This window comes from Cupressus sempervirens, chromosome 11 (genome assembly GCF_028749045.1).
Source record: "Cupressus sempervirens isolate cs-2001-9-10 chromosome 11, ASM2874904v1, whole genome shotgun sequence".
Taxonomy (NCBI): Eukaryota; Viridiplantae; Streptophyta; class Pinopsida; order Cupressales; family Cupressaceae; genus Cupressus; species Cupressus sempervirens.
The window spans coordinates 256,266,138-256,273,450 of record NC_143128.1 but is presented as its reverse complement, the minus strand read 5'-3'; the positions used below and the strand labels follow the sequence as shown (position 1 = coordinate 256,273,450).

The 7,313-nt window shown below is 33.7% G+C and overlaps 1 pseudogene; it reads left to right on the top strand.

Moving 5' to 3' along the window:
- Positions 1–731: 731 nt before the first annotated feature.
- Positions 732–5,697, top strand: LOC149529127 (uncharacterized; annotated as a pseudogene).
- Positions 5,698–7,313: the final 1,616 nt, after the last annotated feature.

Sequence of the window (7,313 nt, the reverse complement as noted above, 5' to 3'; positions counted from 1 at the left end):
CACCTATGCTTATGCTCAGAATTCTCTTCATTTCTTTTAATGGAGTCATTCTTCAAAATCATGTACATAAGATGAAAATATCACATCTTTAATACAATACACAAAGACATAAGTAAAGATTTCAACTCTTATAATACAACATACAATAACATGGAGAAGGATTCATCTTTTCATGTACATTACAAAGTTACACATTTCCATAATACAACATCAATATTAGAGTTTACTATTAGTACTTGTCATTCTCTATTTTCTTGACTTCTTTTCCATGAATTGTCACAAGTCAAGTTGCATATATCAAAAGCATTTCTCATCTACTAAGGCATGCAAGTAAAGGTAGTTTGAAATCTATGGATAAAGTTCCTAGAAGTTCTACCACTTCATGAGAACAAAGTTGAAAGAGAGGAATTCTTCTCATAAATCCATTGCTTCACTGAGAAGACTATCATGGATAGTTTGTTTTGAAATAACAACACATGCAATAAAAAAAAAAAAATATATATGCTCAAAATTTTAAAACACTCATTGACAATTACTAAGGATCAAGATGTCTTTGAGACTTTATTACAGATAGTTTCACAAATCATGAAAGCAATTGATGTTGATGGAAATTTGTTGTTTTTTTTGCCTTAGCATTGTTGATTAATTAGCTTGACAATCTAAATATTGGCATCAAAGTAACAGTTGATAGTCTAATCCATAAATCAACCACTTTTCATTAAAAATATGGCATGCAAGCAATTCTTTCAAAATTCAGAAGAGTCAAGGATGAGTTGTTTGAATACTTGAATGCAAGGCTTGTCACAAATCTAGTTTTAATAAGTGAATTTTGTAGAGGCTATTTTGGGCATACCAAGTGTAGATCTTGTAAAAAGGACTCATTGGAAGAAATCCACTAGGTTTCCTTACATGTTATGGCTACTTTGTTATATGTTCCATGCTTGAATGATAATGCATAAAAGATGAGTGATTGAGTTATAAACTTGATTAATTATCTTTTTCTTGAGCCTTCCCCAAGAACAAATCCTCAAACTCCTCCAATTTCAAAGTTTTTTGTTGGAATTCCTTTTGAATTCCACTTTGGGGGATGATGAGATTGATAGAGAGGAGACCAATCTAGTGTCATGCTTGCAAAAACAACTCTTATGAATCTTCTTTAGACTAATTTGAATCTTTTTCAAACTTGTATAGATCAGGTAAGTTTCACATATTTTACTTTTCTACCCACTTTGCATTTACATATGTTGTTGCGTTGATCTTTGAAAAGGTGATGCCGATGCTAGGAATTATGTCAAAGAGATTCTTTAAGATTTTCTAGCCTAGTATTTTGATAGAATGGCATTTTTTTGTCATTTCTATGTAGTGCTACTCCTTAGATCCATCCATTGCAAATGGATACTTCACTATGCTAGTAGAGGTGTATATGCAACATGAACTTCTAAAATGTGAAATACAAAGATTTTTAAGCCTTATTCTTTATAAGGTTGTTGATCCCTGAAGACAAATTAGAGATGATGCATTGCAAATGCTTGAGACGTTGTCTATTAGAGAGGGGGAAGAAGATAGAAAAGGTGCCCATCATTATAGTGTAGCATTTGTAGGGAGCCTTCCAGACTCTTTTCATTAGTCCAATATCAACTTTCTACAAATTTGGCAAAAGAACTGTTAGAAATGCTTTAGAATAACTGAGAAGGGGAGGGGGGGGGAGGGGGAGGGGGTGAATGAGTTAGTCAAGATCCAAATGTCCTATTCAAACTTTTCACTAAGTATAGTGAGCCCATTCAACCATTCATTCATCCAAGCTTTGACTTAGCTAATCAGTAAGTTACTATAAATCAATATGCAAGCATAACATATAAGAAATCAACACATAACATAGTGATTTACATTGAAACCCAATTTGGGAAAAACCACCAGTAACATGCTACTCAATTCTCACTCTTCCAAAGTGATGCCCTATGAAAGGCCTACCCTGTTAAAGACTTACAACACACTATCAAATGTGACCTTGTTAAAGGATTTATCCACCCTATTAGAAGTGGGCCTAGTTAGAGGACTTTAGAACATTCACTTGGAATGCCACCCTGTTAAAGGATTTACAAATGGTTGTTAAACCAACCTAATTCTATAGGATTTTTAGATCTAATACAATTTCTAGAGAGTATTAGAAAATCTTGACCTCACTACAACATACAACTTATCTTGCAGACCTCAGATCACTTCTCAACTCATACCCTTGCCTGGCCTTCAACCTCTGCAATTCTTATAGCTTTCCCTCCTTTCAAGCTTTGTCTCCTTGAGTCTCCATACTCAATGTACCAGCACAATAATCTCTTCATGACCACTCATAGAAGCAGAGCCTCTATGCTCTTCCTTCTCCTAGATGTTTCCCCCTTTGACACCCTTTCAACCACTTTGCAGACTTGGCTCTTTAGTAGCAATAGCTTCTTGGTTTATGACTCCTTAAATAGAAATCTTGGAGTACCTTTTTTCAGCTTGATTCTTCCATTCTTTAATTTCAATTTGCATGGATTAGGTAGGATTCATTGCATCTAACCCATATTCTATTTCCTCTAGAAATTTCTTGAATAATCCTTTAGAATTCACCCAAAAATGGTTTACATAGGATTCTGTGCCACCAGCTCATCATCCTTATCTTCCAACTTGTTCAAAAAATTCAATGTAACCACTATGTCAACTTAGATTTGGCAAATATTCATCACTTGAAATAATGCAGCAGCTAGGCACTATTGAAATACTGGTGCTCGACACATACTGTGTTACTCGACATCAACTATGTTTTTCTTGATGCTCGGCACCTGATCTTCACTCGACACACACTATAATTTCCTATTACTTAGCTCGTACTAAGAATTTTCTTAGCTTCAACTAACTTTCTCAACAGCCACTAAAGATCTTAGTTTGAGCTTTGCATCCAACCTTGTTACAACTTCTTCCTCTAATGTTTCTAAGTGTGACCAGCCTTTGTAACTTTGATTATGTCATCAATACATTATTTAACCAATGTCTTAACTGATCCTTGCACTTCATTATGACATCATAACTCAACCTTCCCCTTAGGTGCTCTTGTTACATCTTGTTGATCAAATCCTTTTCATCAATCAACTAAGTGATAATACTTGGATCTTATAAGAAAATGTCATTCCTACAAGTGGCAGGTTTGACATCAATGACAAAACAATGATTTAAAACATTATCTTCCTTCTTTCCAACAATCTCCCTCTTTGATCTTCAACAATGAGCTTTTCAATCAAATTTCCAACAAGAACATCTAGAGCTTAGTGAACTCCTTTGTGATGAGATCATGCAAAGACAATTAGATGTTTTGGATATCATTGCTCAACATCAAGTACTGGCATGCATGACCTTATGGATAGAAAATTTAAAATTTATTACACTATTGGAATTTAGATGGAGTGAGTGGTTGTTAAAGAGCCTCTACTATGTTACCTAGCACCATGGTGATCAATTTCATATAAATTGAAAAAATCTAGAGTACAATAACGACTAGATCAAAAAATATTATTCATGTGCTTGATTTTCTAATAATAAAAGGTATTGAGAATTGTGACTCTAATGGCTTTGGTGAAATAAGTGGGGCTTTTTAAACTTACTTTTCAGTGGCTAAGAGAATCAATTTGTATTTGGCATGTATGTGTTAACAATAGATAATTGATCATTTGGTTTATGAACTCTCATAGTGAATGCTTGAAGATCATCCTGAACAAGTAAAGAGGCCAAGTGATCGAGTTATAGAGGCTAACCACAATAGTCATGTGTTAGAATTTTCACATGGTCTAATCTCAATTCAAATGTTTGATCAATAGCTACATATGTCACCTTTATTAGTTTGAAGTTCCCTAGAAAGTTCTCTTTGAAATACAAGTGGTAATATGAGTTGGAGAACAAGTATTGGCCATAACATGTTTGGTCCTATTAATAGTATGTCTAAGTTACATACAAGAAGACATGGACAACTTTTTCTAGGTTTTGGTCCATTGACAAATATGCCAGTTCCATTAATGGGAGTGAAGAAAGCTGACACATGTCAGGTGACAATGGTGACTATTATTTTGACACTCCAAATTCACAAGAGGAAATCAGATCTAGCACACATGTTGTAAATATAGATGAATCACAATTTGCATTACAAGGCCACTATCATTGGATGTCCCATGTTGATGTAGCACTAGTTCTTTTAGCATAAATAGCATATGAAAATGATGAAGACTTTTGAGGTCATCTTCCTTTTCTATTTCATGCAACTTTTGTCTCTATCAATAGCTCAGAGGATATTGTACTTGAGCATTGCCAGCATTTTCTTGTGAACCTACTTTACTCACTTGCAGAGTAGCACCTTGAAATTTATGGTGTTGGGGATTATGTAAAGGTGAATACAAGAAACAAGTATTGAGCTTAATTAAAATGTCCAATCCAAAAAGTTTAGCATGAGGTGGGAGAATGAGGACATGACTTAAACTCAAAGAGAACTTCCAAGTGTTGCATTATTGTCTGTACTTGTACTTATTGTTGTTGATGCAAAAAAAAATTCAAGGTGATCTTCGAGAGCATTAGGGTGCAGAGGATTGAAGTGGGCTATGCAATGTACCTCTCTACATTTATCATGTCACTCTCATCAAATATATCATTCTTTAAGTCCAAGTGTTACAAGTTATACTTATGTGTCAATATTTTCATGCTTACATTCATATTTTAGAAACCCGACTCCACAAGTCCTTTGTTTCATTATGAAAATATTAATGACTTTACAAGTGAAGGTAGAGATTATGGAACCTAAGAAGTTTATTTTATACCCACAATTTTTATGGAGTTGTGTGGAAATGATGCATGCTGATTTTCTCCATGTTTATACACAAATCCTTGAGATTTTTTCTCATGTGTTTGACATATTATCATTTCAGGACCAAATTGCTAAAAATGTGTTATTATCCAATATACCTAGAGATGACTTTGAAATCAACCAGTAGGATAAATATTTAGCTAGGTTGGATTCCAAAGGCTTTGAAAGCCAAGGGCATGCTGAGAATGGAATAGAATCAGTGAAGGCTCTAGCTTTTGAAGAATTTTAGCCTCTAGTACTAAAAGGTCTTATATCTATTTCCAGCCATGCATCAGCTATTGAAGTTCTACCACACGCAACACTTCAATCATGTGATTGCATATTTGGTGGTTCTAATACTAGATTACTCATGCATATTGTTAGTTCCCTGGTTTTATTTTAAAATTTAGAAAGAAAGGATCGTATCTTGGCTTTTGAGTCTCCACTTTAGCAACAATACTAGAAGGCTTGTTCTATTGCTATAAATATTTCCCACTGGTGCAAGGAAAAAGGTTTAGATGAGTTCAATTGTGTATTTTTCAGCATATGTTGAAGGTAGTATAATAACAACTGAGGACTTGTTGAGTTATGTATCTCCTCCCCTATGTGTAGAATGGTTCCCTCAACATTTTTCTCTTGCATTTGGGAACTTGCTTTGACTTCTTGAGAAGGGTTTTGTAGAGTATCAATGATTGATTCTACTCATGCTTAACTCCCTCCTTTGCCACACGCCAATGGGTGTAGTAAAAAGTCCACAAGATTATGTAGTTGTTTCCCACTTAGTGGAGAACACTTTATGTTGAGAGGAATTAAATGTTCTTGAATCTCTTTTTTAAATGTGCCATAGTGCAAAATCTAATAGTGATTGGAATTTATTTATTTATTTTCTCCTTTCTCATTAGCGGTTGTTGTGGAAGGTGATGTGTAATTTGCAGCTATTATATCTTTTGCAACACTTTGGCATATATCATTTTCCATGTTTTTCAAAGAAAATTCCCCTCCCTCCCTTTTTCTGATCAAAAACCAATAGTTGAGCTAGCATGAAATTAAACAATTTTTTGTCATTATTCTATATTGTTACCCCATTCTCTTCATCTCTCTATAGCTTGATAGATGGGACTTCAAATGGGCATAACCAAAAGAAATTTCAAAATAGAGAAACAAAACCTTACTGATAAAGAGCATGATAAACCCTTAAAATGTAGAAAAAGGTGAGAGAAGACATACCATTTTAAGCATATCCATAATTTACATAAGACTAACCAAGAGAAGTCTTGGTGGTGACATCCTTGCAAACACAAACAAGGGTAATGGGAGTAATCTACTCAAAGAGCTTGTAAAGTTGTCAAGATGTAATATTGGGCTTTGTGATCCCCCACATACATCAAATAATTATTGCTCACCAGTTATTGGGTTGCTATAAACATTTCTAATAAAGGAACCTTGATCGCAATCTATAAGAGAAAGAATATCATGTCTATAGGAGTATAGGAGCGAAACTTAATATACATACATATTGCATCTTTCACATTCTTTACCTCCTTTTGGGAAGTGACAATCCTTTCCTTCTCATCTCTAGCTACCTTTGAAATTTTTTTATTATCTCCTTTGATCTTCTCATTAGTATGCACCACTAAAAGCTTAAAATTGCAGCCTAATTTGGTTCCCATGTTTTACTATTTGCATCTTTTACTTTGGAAACAAAATCATCATTAACCTTATTTATAATAGAAGTTTTATTACGTTGTCCCTTGATGAAAATACTAACAAGCTTGCCACTTTCCTCACCTTCAACTCTCTTTTTGATGTTATCATTATTCTACACTTGAGTCACCTTACTTGCAGTTATTCTAGTAATTTATTCCTCAAAGGGCCTTCTCAATTCAATAGGGATGAAATTTTGGACCACATTTAAATAATTTTCTCAATGTCATCATCATTAGATAACACTTATTAATGATACAAATTTTTTTTTCTATCTTTGCAAACTCTTGTCAAATTCTCATGATTCTTGATTAGAACCATCATTTGACTCAAAAAAAGACCCAACTATACTACAACTTATATCATTAATTCATGTCTTAGGGTTTGTATCATGAAGATATTTATCCTCATTTATTATAGAGATAGATTGTTCAATAGCATAATACTCTAGTGTATGGGGTGATTAACAATCTATATATCAAGATGAATCTTCACTAACATTTATAGAGAATTTATTTTCAATGGATTAGGATTTGTCTTTTCATGTACATTTTCAGCATGACATTTTATAGGTTTCCCATGTTTCCACTGAGTATTATAGGGGAAGTTTTGCAATAAATTTTGTCTATATAAGTTGTTATTGAAACATGGTTTGCCCATTGTTGTATTCTTGTCATTCCTAATCTTACCACTCTTTTATTCCTTTAAGGAATTTAACACCTTAGCTAACTTATCATCTTCTTTTTTT